At 26.8% G+C, this 14,669-nt stretch overlaps 1 protein-coding gene across 2 annotated transcripts in view; it reads right to left on the bottom strand.

Moving 5' to 3' along the window:
* Positions 1–9,560, bottom strand: part of slow (slowdown) — a 124,357-nt gene extending 114,797 nt beyond the window's left edge. Inside the window, exons 1-2 of one of the 2 annotated variants that reach the window (XM_065504307.1) lie at positions 9,542–9,560; positions 9,144–9,230 (exon numbers count right to left, since the gene is read on the bottom strand). The gene's annotated coding sequence lies outside the window, so the exon portion shown is untranslated. Of the gene's footprint in view, positions 1–9,143; positions 9,277–9,541 lie in introns of those variants that run through there. The other variant, XM_065504306.1, reaches the window with a different exon arrangement.
* Between the last annotated feature and the right edge of the window lie 5,109 nt (positions 9,561–14,669).

The raw sequence follows: 14,669 nt of genomic DNA, 5'->3' as shown, positions 1-14,669 counted from the left end.
CTGTTTAAGTCAAAAACACAGATAATCTGTTCTGATAGTGATCATTTAATGACTTTTAATCGCATTAAGTTAAGAAATTCAGTGTTATAAAAACCACAAATTCTTGTCAAATTTATTATGGTGTTTTACCACAAAATATACGCAAAATTATATTGCTTTTACAACCGAAATATAATTGTATTCACATAAGTTTTATAGTCTTTTAAACATTAAAACACAAAGACAGTTTGAATTTAATAAAAATTTGCATTTAGATGGAAAATTTTAAATTACAATGGCAGTTCATGCGTTTTGCTTTTATTTATAACAAAATTTATGTAGGATTTTTGTATTAAGAATATTTTTATATTTCAAAAAAAAATATTTCAAAAAACCTGGTGGAAAATTTCACGATCTTAACAATAGTTTTAGCGTTTCTAATAAATTTATTGTTATAAACTTAAGAACAATTAAATAAAATGGAGATTGAAAGCAAAAAAACTCTGGAAGCATTTATTTTTTGATTTTTCAACTTTAACTCTTTGCGGTTTGGTGGTTAGTTTACTAACCACATTTACTATAGTCTTTAAAATATAATTTATTGTCATCTATTGCCATTTTGCTAAACAATTATATTTTTTGAAGTCTTCGTTTATGATTTTTTGCAAAACATTGGTTAGATAAATATATTAATTTGAAAATATTGTAAAAATCTGTTTTTTTAAGAGACTTTCACTCATTCAATAAAAAAAAAAGCACAGAGTGTTTATTGTTCATCGAATTCAGTATTACTTTGATATTTGGGTTGTTTGGTCATAAAATTTAGTAAAAAAATATTCGATTTAAAAAAAATTTATACGAAACAAAAATTTTTTTTATCAAAGTTATTTTTAATGCCAACCGCCATGGTGGTTAGTAAACTAACCACTTCACTCCACAAATAACCTTGGAATGGGATGGTTTTTTTCATGTTTTGATTAATTGTTTCTTACTTTTTATAATAAACTAAGCCTGATTAAAGTAAAAATGCAATTGTTTTGATTTTAAACTTATACACAAAAAAGCATGGCTGAAAGAGTTAAACGAACTGTTTGCTCTAAATGCCGATCCATAGTAGGGTAATTAATTAGTGGTAATTAATCTACAGAGAGCCTCAAAAGTGAGTAAACACCACAAATTATTTGATTTTTTTTAAGATACTGAAGATCCTAAAATCTATCCATCGATTAAAATTTAAATGTTTCGTTTTGTTAGAGATTGAGCTGAATAGTAGATTCGGTTCTGAAAAAAAAAGATTTAAGTCGTCGGACTATAATGATTTTCATGATTTCATCAAAAAAATTCACTGGTGTTTACTCACTTTTGAGGCTCTACGTATATCTACTAAATTACAGGTCCAATTGCAAAATGATATATGAACGAATCATTTAACAGGACATAGTCATTCAGAAAATGATGTTTGTGACCACCCTGTTGGAACACAAAGTGAGATACAGGGTGTCAAAGTCGATCACCTCTGTACAGTGGGGTCGATCGAAGATAAGTGATAATAAATCTGTATCTTCTAAACTACTAGCACGATTGCGTTCTGTTGTACGAACGAATCATAGAGGAGGATATAAGCTTTCAGGAAATTAAATTTGTGACCACCCTGTTTAAACACTAGGTGAGATACAGGGTGTCAAAGTTGATCACCTCTGGTGTATAAAACTTTGTAGAGCTAATAACTTGAACAAATATGGATTGATTTCAATGAATTTTACTGTGTTATAAAGCAAGTAGGAAAATAAAGAACATTGTGATTATTTCTCCAGATTATCTCTTATTCTTTAACAGATTAAATATCTAAATTTTTAAATTTTCCTTTCTAATTTGTCTTTATTTGGTTTTTCCCAAATATCTTTGGTAATAGTTATCCAACAATTTTTCTAAAAATATCCTGTTATTACCAATAAACTCCAAACTAAAATGTCAAAAGTCTTTTTGCAATATCTCAAATCGCCTTGTTGAAAAAAATAATCAAAATCTAAATTTTGAAATGAGTATGAGGAAACTGTAGATATAAATTTTTGTTTATTTTTGATTTTTATAAAGGAAAATTTACAAATTTTTACATAATTGATAAGTACTAACTTCAAAAATTATTAATAATAAATTTTTAATCGATATAGACATGCACCCTACTTTAGGTAATGGTCGAATATAGTGAATTTTTTTAAAAATAGTTTAAATATATCATTAAATTAAAAAAATGTCTCATTGAGTTTTTTAAATGTCCTTCGCCCGGTAGCATGTTAGTAGCATGCCTGTTCCTATTTATTTGCAAATAAAATATCTTAATTTGTACAGCATACTTTAGGGAGCTTTTTTATTACAGTTGACTGGACTCAAAAAAAATGTCCGAGTTTTATCCGGAATTTTTGAATTGTTTTTCTTTACAAACCATCTCCTGAAAATTTAGAATCGAATAAAAAAAATCAGCCAAATCGCTCCTGACGTTCTCATGTGATGCCATTCATACATGGACCATTTCATTTTTATATATATAGATAGTTAAATTTATTGAAATTAATCTGGCATCTAAAAAATTTTCAGTAGAATTTTATATAATTTCATAAAAATTATACTAAAATTTATTTTTTCAAAATAAATTTTTCTATTATTCAAAAAAAACAATAATCTGTTTCAGTTTAAAAAATTACTACGATATCTTTAACTGGCATTTGTTTATGAACTTTCAAATCCAAAAAAAAAAAATATGTGAAAAACACAAATTGCTAATTTTTAAGCTTTTTTCACCAGACACCTTTTTTATTTTGCAGTACGACTTAAATTTAAATAAGATATAAAAATACACTTATTTACCTTTGCACTGATGTATAAACCTACAAATCTCGGTTTAAATTTGTTAAAAATTGAGAACTTTCTGTACATACAATTTTGTTAGCATACATTTGAGCGCAGTGAAAATAATAAATTTTGAAAAATTTGTATTTTTTACATTATTGTTTTAAAAGGACACCAAATAAGTTATTCTTTCATTACATAAACAGCAGAACTTGAGATTCAATGGAAAAAAATAAATAAATATTTTTACATTCAACTTCGTTAGAAGTAGTTCTTTGGAAGTTCTTTTTTTCAGTCATGTTCTTGTCTACTTAGAATTAAATTTCCTATTGACCCTCTATATTCGCACACATAAGCCTATTATTGTCAACAATGCGAATATATATTTTATTATGTGAGTAGTACGAAACATTTGCTTACCCACGCTTTTGCAAAACTTAAAGATTGCAAAGTAGATTATTTCTATTTTAATAACAATTTTTATTATTTTCATTTTAGATTTTGTTTCTTTGATGATCTCCAAACAAGTCACACTTGTTTGCCGTGGTTATTCATACAACTAAAAACTACTACTTCTATATACAGCCAGCACTATTAAAAAATAGTGTCACTTAATGTTTTAACACATTTAGTTTTGTTTTTTTTTATTTTGCCATCATGGTTCTTCACTCGATTACCAGTACAAGAAATCGAAAGTTTTATCATGTGGTGGTTAGCTTGAATATTGCAAGAATTAAATATTGTTGGTGTTTTGTATCTCATGGCTTTGATCTTAACAACATTTCAGCATATTTTTCGTTTTCGGCCTATTATAAATAAATATTGTATGTATTGTATGTTAAGTATAAGTTTTTTATTCCTTTAAATTTTCCAAGAAATTTATTCACACCTCTCATTCTGTGCTTTGTGCTTTAAAGTGAGTGTTTAGATATCAAATTTCTGAAATACATTTTCATTCTTAGTTTATTGTTAAAGCTTAACAATTTGGAATGAAATAAACGTGGTAAATTCATTTTAATGAATTGTTAGATTTCAACAATACATTTAAAATGAAATAAAACTAAATAATAATGTAAAGACTTCTTTCTTGGTTGGTAATGTTTGTTGGTGTTAAAATGTATTTAAATTTATTTAGATTTTGTTGGCATATTTAAAGAAATGTTAGATAAAAAATTATTTAAAGAAATATTAACAAGCACAGTGGAACGATTACAAAATAAATTTATAATAAATAATTATAGAATTTCTTCTTAAATAGTTATGTACCTCTAAAATTTAAAGGTTTTGAGCAAAAACATCATAAGACTATTTATTTCAAAAATTTATTTTATTTGGTCATAGGTTAGGTAAAATAATTAACTTCCCCAAACGTAAAAAAACAGAGTGCGAAGATAAATTTATTTAGCACAGACATAAACCATTTTTCAGTTAACATAGCACTATTATTCACTTAACAGTCATAACACTTGAATTATAATAAACAAATTTACATCTACAATATCTGAAATAATTTCAGAATAAGAAAAAAGAATTATTGATTTGAAATAATAGCTGGATATTTGAACTGATCTTAATATTATTAATCCAATAAATTTAAGTTTTTTGAAAAATAATTCTGTAAATTAGGAAAGTGGTTCGGATATGACACTATATAGAAATGGTAGTACAAAGATCACTGAATGGAACCTTAGCAGTGGAATTACTGACATTTTTATTTTTGAATTAAATTGAATAATTAACTAATTCAAGACTCTAGTTTTGGTAGTATTTGAATACATTTTTTATTCTCTATTTGTTTAAGAATTTTATAAAAATTATGAAACTATATTTGAAATTAAATGTAAAAGACATTTAAACTGAGAATTAATTGGTATAAAATCCTTTTATAAATGACAAACGATTAAGAATGATGTGTTAAACGAAAATTTATTTTCAATTTCAGAACCGAATCTATTATTCAAGACAATCTCCAACATACCGAAACTTTTAAATTTTATTCGTTGGATAGAGTTCAGGATTTTCATTATCTTAAAAAACACAAATAATTTGTGGTGTTTACTCACTTTTGAGGCTCACTGTAGTTTGCAAAAAATTTATGGAAAATAATAATATTTTATTATTTTAAATTTGTGGTTACTGAGTTAAAATACTAATCAGAGATTAGCATAATTCACTAAGATCTTAATTCTGAATTAAAAAATTCTGAAAAAAGAAATTCTATAAAAACATTCCAAAACAACTATTTTTTTAGCTTCATTCAAGGTATAGGGTAACATAGAGACGAAACGTAATTGTCAAAAACTAAGTCTGTTGTCAAAAACCTAACTATTGCAACAACAAAATATAGCTATTCAATGTACAAATCGGAGTGTCTCGTCTTTGTGTATAATTCTCTATGATTCAAAGGCTTTTGTTTGAATAGAATGTCGAGCCCTCAGTTCCAAATTATCGTAAGCGACAAAACACAAATTTTACAGGAGAAGGTTTTTTCGATATAATATAATTTCGTTCAAGCTATTTATCTATTTTTCAAAAATATTTATAACTTTTGACAATTAAAAATTCATGGAATACTTTATTGAAAAATATGACAAAAAATGTTTTTTATTGAATTTTTGCATAGATACAAATTTTTCGAATTGAAATAAAATTGTTATTTTTGAATAGTTTTTAATGAAATTTCACAGTTATGTAAAATTTTCTACTTAAAATGGAAAAATAAAAACGAATTTTTAAATTTATTATCAGCAATTCCGCAATTCCCAAAAAAGTGTTGAAAAATCCCAAAAATGGACATTTTTAGTTTTTTGGCTATAATATCCATACCAGGGTCGGAGTTATCGAAATCCTTTACAAAATAATTAAAAACATATTGGGCCATCTAATAAAGTTACTATATTTTGATATCAAATATGCGATTTGAGAATTTTTGCCCTAAAGTTTAATTTTACATAAAAAATAGGTGTTTTTTGATTGGACCTGGTCCCCTCGGTAACAAAAATTTTAAATTTTTTTTTCATTTAAAATATTTTATTAGAAATTTTTTGCGATAACTTAAAAAGAAACAAAATTATTTTTTCCCAAAAAATTGGCGAAAAATCGGCTTTTTAAAATTTTTTAAATTAAAATGCATATAACTTTGGACTTAGTTATTATTTTTAAACAGTTCTTTTTCTATTTGACACATGAAAACTAGAGAAAACTGATAATCGCTGTTATCAAAATACTGGAGTAGGTTGGGTAAAACTGTTGAAAATTTAATTTTCAAATGTGAATCTCTCCTAAACTATAAGAGATAATTGATAGCTACGACTAGGTCTTTCGTAGCGCTCGATAAAAAGATTTTTTATATGTGTAATTTTTTTTAAATCGAAACACAAACGAAGAAATAGGATCGTTTTAAAAATGTAACATACCCGAGGTGTCCTACTTTGATGACCCTTGGTCGCGCCCCTGTTGGGCCCATGAGGTCCATGTTCAGAACTTAAACTCGACAACACTTCTCTTTGCGCATGTGAAATTTCATTCAAACCAATCTAACCATTTACAAGTTACAGATTTATTTCCCTCTTTTTTTCTATACCACTATGTGTCGCTTACGATAAAATTCGTTTACTGTAAAATGTAAACATTGACTTACGATAAAATCTTACCCCCTACAATTTTGAAGTTATTAACAATTTTGATATTCTGAGAACGCTAAAACATCAGTCGCTCCATAAAATTTTAGTTTTTGCAATAAAAAAAAAAAATTAGAAAATGTCGCTTACGATAATTTGGCGCTAAGGGCTCGATGTATTCATCATAATGGAATTATAATAATAATATTCTATCAACACATAGATAAATACAAATAGAGCGGAAACTGGAAAAAAACTCAAACCAAAACATTCTTTTGTGCTTTTAGGTTTTTGACAACTGAGTTATGTTCGATCTCTGTGTATTTATCTATGAATCCACCTCTGAATAATTAAATTTTTATTAATTTAAATCTAATCCAAATTAAATATAACTATTTTTTCATCATTCAATTTGTTTCTGTTTTCTCTTTAATCAATAACAAAATGAATGAATAAATGAAAAACATTTTTTAATAGATTTGAATCCAATCATTCTATAAATTGTATAAAGCAATTTTGTAATGAATTTGAATTATAGAAAAATTTAATGCTTCAATAAGAAATTAATTATTAAAATAATGAATTGTTTAATAAATGAATTCAATAGGTTTGAAGTACTAAGAAATAAAGCCAATAAAATTTAATCGTAGTTAATTATATAATGGAATGCTTGAGAGATAAAATTTCATTTGATTTTGAAAATTGTGAGTTTGATTTATGGAATAAGTATGTTAAAATTATGAACGAAAGAATTTCTCGTAACTAAGTAGTTACGTAGTTGTAGTTTTTATTTTTAAATATTAAATTTATGTATATACAGTGGTGGCCAGGAATTTAAGACAAAAATTGTTTGCTAAATTCCATGTAATTGTCAATTATTTTTTCAAATATTTCCACAAATATGTATGCATGAAGACGGTTTTAACACACAAGTGTGTTTTATTGAATTTTTCTATAATATATTCGGACCAAATTTCGTATTTTTAGTTCTATTAGTTTCGGTCATATCATGTTATTAACAGCGGATATTCACTGAGGTGGGTCAACATATTTCCACATATCTTTGTCCATATATGTTTTACCGATTTTTCCAAACATTTTTCAGAAACTAGAAACATTAATAATAAATTTCATACCCTTAGAGGTCCTTTTATTTTGGCTCTATCGCACTTAAAATTCAGTTGATGAAAAAATTCAAGTATTTGTCTTAAATTGGTGGCCACCACTGTAAATAGTTTTATAAGTCAGACCTGGCGGCATTCAGGTTTGAGAAAGATTTCCAAATAATATTTTAGGCAAATTAATAAAATTTAATTTTTAAGATTGATTTAAACTAACTGTTGCAACATGTGGCATAAAATTGAGAAAATATCAGTTTTCAAAAAAGTATTCAATCTCAACTTAATAAACATTTAAATCTTTATTAAGGTTTGAAAAATATATAAGAATTATATTTGTTGGCAAAAATTAGACTCTTATTCAGATATATTGCTATTTTTGTTATTGGGTGCTTTTTGCGGTTTTTGTTTTTAATAAATTATATGTCATTTTGAAGGGTACATATCCGTCATTTATTCGCACTTAGTTACTGAACATTATAATGTAAACAACAAAGTTGTTTTTTAGCTTCGAAAATGTCGAATTTAGTACCGAATCATTATTTGCAATGAAAAATGGATCCATTACGATAACCCAAAGCGTAAAAGATCGTATGTGAAGATATTTGGCCGATCTTCACATACGATCTTTTACGCCAAATCGACAGCAAAGCCAAATATCCATGGCTCTAAGGCAGGAGCGGATCCAGGTCAACAATTTTTGGGGGGAAAATTAAAAATTAAAATTTGTTCTACATTTTTCTTTTTATTCCTTTTTTATATGAAAACTTTTCGGTTTTGGGTGGAAGTGAATTTCCTATTTCACCCCCTCTGGATCCGCACCTGCTCTAAGGTAATGCTCTGTATTTGGTGGCAGCAAATGGGTCCTATCTACTATGAGCTGCTAAAATCAGAACAAATCATCAAATAAATGGCATGTGATTTAGAATTCATTATTTTAGAGATGTTAGATGAATTTTTCCAAATTTTACATACTGAATGACAAACGTATACCTTCCTCACGAGTGTTTGCAGAGAGAAGAAATAATAGAATTCAAAAAAAAAGTATAAAAAATGTCAATATAAAATTTTTCAAAACCATTTTGAAAATTGTGCTGACCAAGGTGGATACAAAATGTATTGTTTTTGCAAGTATTTGCATATTACTTTTTTAACGTATGCTCTTTAAATGATTTTTAATTTATTAAAAAAAATTTATTATCCGGATTTAGACCATTTGTCATAAATTCACATTTATCTTAATATGTATAACAAATTTTAAACACTTTTCTTTCTGGCTATTTAAATTAACTACATTATTATTTTATCACTTAAATTGTTCAAAAGTATTTATGTTTCTTTCTTTGCTCATCTTATATTAATTTATTTTCTTTTTTTTAACACAACTTTCCCACGTTTTTCACTTTTTTTTCCCAAAAAACAGTTCCGCATGCCTCTTATCACATTTTGGCTTTTGTTTTTTTTTTATGTTTCACTTTATTATATAAATAAGTGCACAATTTTGTTTAAGCACAAAGCAGCAAAATTGCCAAATAAAAAAAATTGCAATAAATCTCATGCTCTTCCATCTCATACTTACAATTTTCACTTGATGATATTAAACAGGCGCAAAAAGCCAATGTATTTATTTCTTCTTTTGCATACGAAAATCACAATCTGTTAATTTCTGGTTAAAGGAGCATGAATACTTCAAGAAAAAGTACTTCTCTATAGGAAAATTTCACTTAACAAAAAATCACAAACACCAAAAGTAAGAAATAAATTTTGCTCCGAAAGTGTAATGACCACTTTTGACAGGCCAAACAAAAATTACCAGAAAAAATCACAAATTTTAATTGAAAATGCAAAAAAATTGCAATTAAATTAAACCACAGAAATACAAGCACAATTTCAAAAACACTTTGAATATAAACTCCGGCAACCGAAAGTTTTTTTAATGACTCTTTGTGAAGCGGCTAAGAATATAAATTTTATTACCGTTAAATATTTATAATTTGAATATTTTTTTCTTGACTCAAAATCTTTTAAAAGAAAACCGTTAAGTTGTAATTAAATTATCGTAATTTCTTTTTTTATTATTTTAGCCAAACAATTTCTTTTTTAGCCTTCTTAAGAAAAACACACTAAGATTTTTTGTTTTGTTATTATTTTTTATTCGTTTAATAAAAATCTTCTCGTTTTTTTTCTATTTTAAAGCCACAAACAATTTCTTTTGGCACAATTTCAAACTATTCGTTTAGACGTCCATTCGCACGCAAAGATTTTAAAGAACTGAAAAGTGATCGTTTGTTGTTGAGCATGTGAAACTGAAAGTTTTTATATCATGCATTTGTTACATGTTGCGAGCATGAATGAGACAGACACAACAACGATCATCGAACAGCAACAACATGTTCGATGCGAATTGGTTGAAGACTTTGGTTAAATGGATGAGTAAGTGCAGCAATGAATGAGGTTTTTTAATGCAGGTCAGTGTTTGAAGGAATAAAAACATAATTTTGTAATAGAAAATAAAATATCAGGATTTGCTGTTGAAAAAACATTATGTATGGACTAATTTTCTTATTTTAAAACAAATTTATATAAAATATCTTGAAAATAGAAAATAATAAATCAAAAATTGATTTTTATAACAACATGTCTTTAAATCCAGATCCTAAATGGTTGAGAGTAAAGAAGGTGTTAAAGAAAAAATTAAATTAAACTTTGTCTCTTAACCATTCCATTAAATAATTCATTGTGAATTAATTCATAGGCTTAATTCATTATTACTAAATCGATCAAGTTTTAATGAAGATTAATTTTATCTTCAATTCAAATCTTTTACAATTTATTTATTCTAAAACACTTATTTTCAATTAATTTTGAAAATGCAAAAAAAAAATTAATGGAGAAATATTCGACAGGGTAGCATACCTTCGATTCTACTTTAAGAAAAATATTTTTGGATAAAAAAATAATTTTTTGGTTGAAAAATTTTTGGAGAAAAATACTTTTTTGTTGAAAAATTTTATTTGAAAAAAAAAAATTTTTTTCTGAAAAAAATATTTTTAACGATTTTGACCCATAGAAGGTCTGAATTTCTATGGTATTCGTTGAAAAGGTCTTTGAAATGTCTCCCATTAGATATCCATGACTTAATGTATCAAAAATTTAAGAAATCATGGTTCCTTAGCTTATATCTCAGCCATTTGCGGGCCATCAGAAGGTTTGTGGTTCTTCGATTTTTAGCCTATTTTTGATCTATGTCTGGATTACTAAGTCATTAATATAGACAATATGGATAGATATTTCAAAGTCATTTGCAACGACGTCCCATAGTAAGTTGAGACGACCATAGTAAGTTGGGACACAATCGGGAAAAATATTTTTTAACCCAAATTTTTGAAAGCGGGCAAGGTTTGTTGAACATCTGAAGACTGGATATAAACTATTCATATAATTATTTGGTATTGGTGAAATCCTTAGGCCTTGAAGATTGATATTTTGGTAAAATGAAATAAATTTATAAATTTTTCGGACTTCATTTCATTTTAAAAACTAAAAAATTGTAATATGGTGATTTTCAATGAAGAAAAATACAAAATTTTAATTAATGTATTAATGCATTCAACTACGAAATTCCTAAAACGTGGAAAAACGAGGAAGATATAACTGTTTTTTTATTTTATTCAGAATTTTATCGCAAATGTCTGAAGTATTAAAAAAAAGATCGATCCATTAGTCGATTTATTAGTAAAAAAAAAAATTATAATAAAAAAAATTTTTTTTGGTGAAAAAAAAAATTCGGGGTAAAAAATATTTTTCCTCATTTTGACCCATTGTAGGTCCGACTTACTTTGGCATTATATACGCCATTGCAAAGGTCTTTGAAATATCTATTATTGAATATACATATTGTCTATATTAATGACTTTGTAATCCATATATTGTCCTGGTTTTTTCCTTATATCTCAGCCATATGTGGGCCGATTGTCTCGACTTTAAATAGCAACCGCACTAACTTAAGATTTTTGGGGTATTTAAAAAACATTTTAAAGAGTACTCTACCAGTTTTACATCCTGCACTAATTCTCTACACAATTATATTAAGTTTTTTATTTTTGTACCATATTTTTATTGCAACGATTTAATTCCTTGCCAACTCTGGCCAGCAGTAGCTAAACTTCCGCTAAGTTTTTCCTGCAGCACTTTACGTTCTACAAAAAAAAAAAAAATATGCTGTTTTGTTTTTTTCTTTTTGTTTAAATTTGTTTGTTTTTGGGGGAGGCCAATACACTTTGGCTTTCTTTGTATGATTCACTTGGTTCCAACTCCCAACAAATTGGTTCGCTTCCCTCAAGTTCGATGTTGTGTTTATAAGATCTTTAAGAGGTTTTTTTGTTTTGTGTTTTTATGTTAAGGTGAGATTTATTATTTAATAAATTCTTTGTTTAACAATAAATATTTTAGTTTTATTTGTAGTTGTTAACTTAAGTTTACGGTTTTTTTTGTTGTTGTTTATGGTAAGTCAGCTAGATGTTGTTGAGGTTGTGGCTTTTAAGCAGATAATTGTGGAAGAGTGTTTGATGATAGTGTGGCTGATGATAGGGAGGTTGTAAGAAGGTATAAATGTTTTGAGATAATTTCTTGTAAAAATAAAAATTTTTTATGTTCTAGTAATATTCTAAAGTTAAATACATATTTGTATTTGAGCAGTGTTGCAGTTTATTTATAACTATTCTTTAAACAATTTTAGGCTCGACATTATGGTGAAAAGTCAACATCATGTTGAAAAAATAAATATGAAGAAAAGATAAAAAATATGATATTTTTTATATACAGTTCACTTTCAGTTTAATTTATAAAATAATGTTTATCGTATTATTTGTTTAAATTAAAGTAAAGAAACATAATTTTGGGTTTTCGGTTACATATTAATAAATAATAATTTTTGGTTTTGCAAATTGTTAGGAATATGATAAGGAAGAAGAATTTTTGAAACAGCAAAAATAACTGTCATTTAAGAATCGTACTGTAATAAATCAGCTTATAATTATTATTTATTGTAAGATCAGTTTAAAATAAGTCATTATAAGACTACTTCAAAGGCATACAGACTGTAAGTAGTAGTTATTACAAATTATTTTAATCAGTAATAACCAGACATTACCTAGTTTTTGCTAAATAAAAAAGACTTCTAATAAAGTTGGTGATGTTCACAACTAATATTATATTGATTATCTTGACTGAGGAAAATGTTGCTAAATTTGTTACTGCCTTTTGCCCTGATAATAAACACTGATTTGCCTAGCCTCTATTTCAGGAAGTATAATTTGTTCTGTTATTTTTTTCTGTTAGATCAAATTTCATTGTTCGATATTAAAGAACTCTATTATTTAACAAAATGTTTTGAACAACATAAATGGCATCATGGCATCATATTTGTTCCTTTTCACAAAATCACAAAAAACATGCACTCCATCTCAAATGCCCTGAAAGAACATTTGCCATTAATGCAAAAGCACGGCTTCCTCATATAGTTTGAATGATACGAATTTTTTTTTACCTTTTTAGGTGCAACCAGCCAACTGAAAAGAAGATGACACATGAATGTCCGTATTTGCTGAAAGCAAATGAAAATATATTCTTCATATTATGGAATCGAAGGCAGATCTACAGTGAGTGTTTAAATAATGGAAATTTGTAATATGTATAATAAATTTTAAAATGCTATAAATTCCAGAGTTCCAAACCCAGAGTAAAAATAAAGTTGTACATGTTCACCATAAGCATTTCAAAATTTTTACACGTTTTATCATTATGGAAATATAACATTCTAGTTTTTCCGCTAGATAATTCATGAAACTACTAGAAGATGGGACTGGGAATAATAACATCGAGATGCTGATAAGTTATATTGGGTGTATGACTTAAAAATGCGGGATATACAATAGATGGCGTACATTTTGAACGCGGTTTTTGTTTTTAATCATTTATATATATCATTTTGAAGGCTACATTAATTTTTTATTTTCGATTATTCAAAAACGAAGGGAAGTTTTGTGTGAGGTTGATCGGTTAAAAATTGGCGTGCCACATGAGGGTTAAAGTTCGTGAGAACATTTACAAGGGGAAAAAATTTAATTTTTTCAGTTTTTGTAAAAATGTTGCCATTAAATAATTATTTTTGCAATTTAATATAAAATAATCGAAATATGTACGTAATTTTAGTTGTAATGAGATATAAAATATGAAAATTGGTTAAAAAATGTTAAAGTTATTAAAAATTCCCCAGACCATTAACGTGTCTCAGGCCACTATATCAAGAAATGTAGGAACAAAATTCACATATTTTGAGAAATGTTAAAATAAAAGCTAATTATACCCTTCACCATGAGTGGCAAGGGTATATATAAGTTTGTCATTCCGTTTGTAATTTCCACATTTTTCATTTGCGGAATCGATATAACCATCTCCGTCTGTCCGTCTGTGTGTTGAAATCAACTTTCCGAAGCCCCCAAATAACTTAAATACACGATTCATACATCAATATCTCCGAAATTCTTCCGGCTCGGTCCCTATTTAAAATCGGTCCACAAATGGCTGAGATATAAGGAAAAAACTAGGACAACCTCGATTTTTGACCTATATCTGGATTACTAAGTCATTACTATATACAATATGGATATCTAATGATAGATATTTCAAAGACCTTTGCAACGACGTATATAAGACCATAGTAAGTTGGACATACAATGGGTCAAAATCGGAAAAAAATATTTTTCAACCCGAATTTTTTTTATCAAAATTTTTTTTTTTGTCATAAATTCTTTTTCCAAAAAAATTAATTAAAGAAATTAAAAAAAAAAATTTTGAAAAAAATTTTTTTAAAAAACAATTTGGAAAAAAAAATTTTAAAACATTAAAAAAAATATTTTTAAGTATAATTTGGTGAAGGGTATATAAGATTCGGCACAGCCGAATATAGCTCTCTTACTTGTTTTTACTTAAAATATATCCATAGTTACTTGTATATGAGTTTTTGTCTTCGTAGGATAACGTTAACCTACCTATTCGCCGATATGACCAAACAAATTTAATTTGTTTAACGGTAGTTTTTTTA

Source organism: Calliphora vicina, chromosome 3 (assembly GCF_958450345.1).
Source record: "Calliphora vicina chromosome 3, idCalVici1.1, whole genome shotgun sequence".
Taxonomy (NCBI): Eukaryota; Metazoa; Arthropoda; class Insecta; order Diptera; family Calliphoridae; genus Calliphora; species Calliphora vicina.
This window is presented reverse-complemented; position numbering and strand designations above follow the sequence as displayed.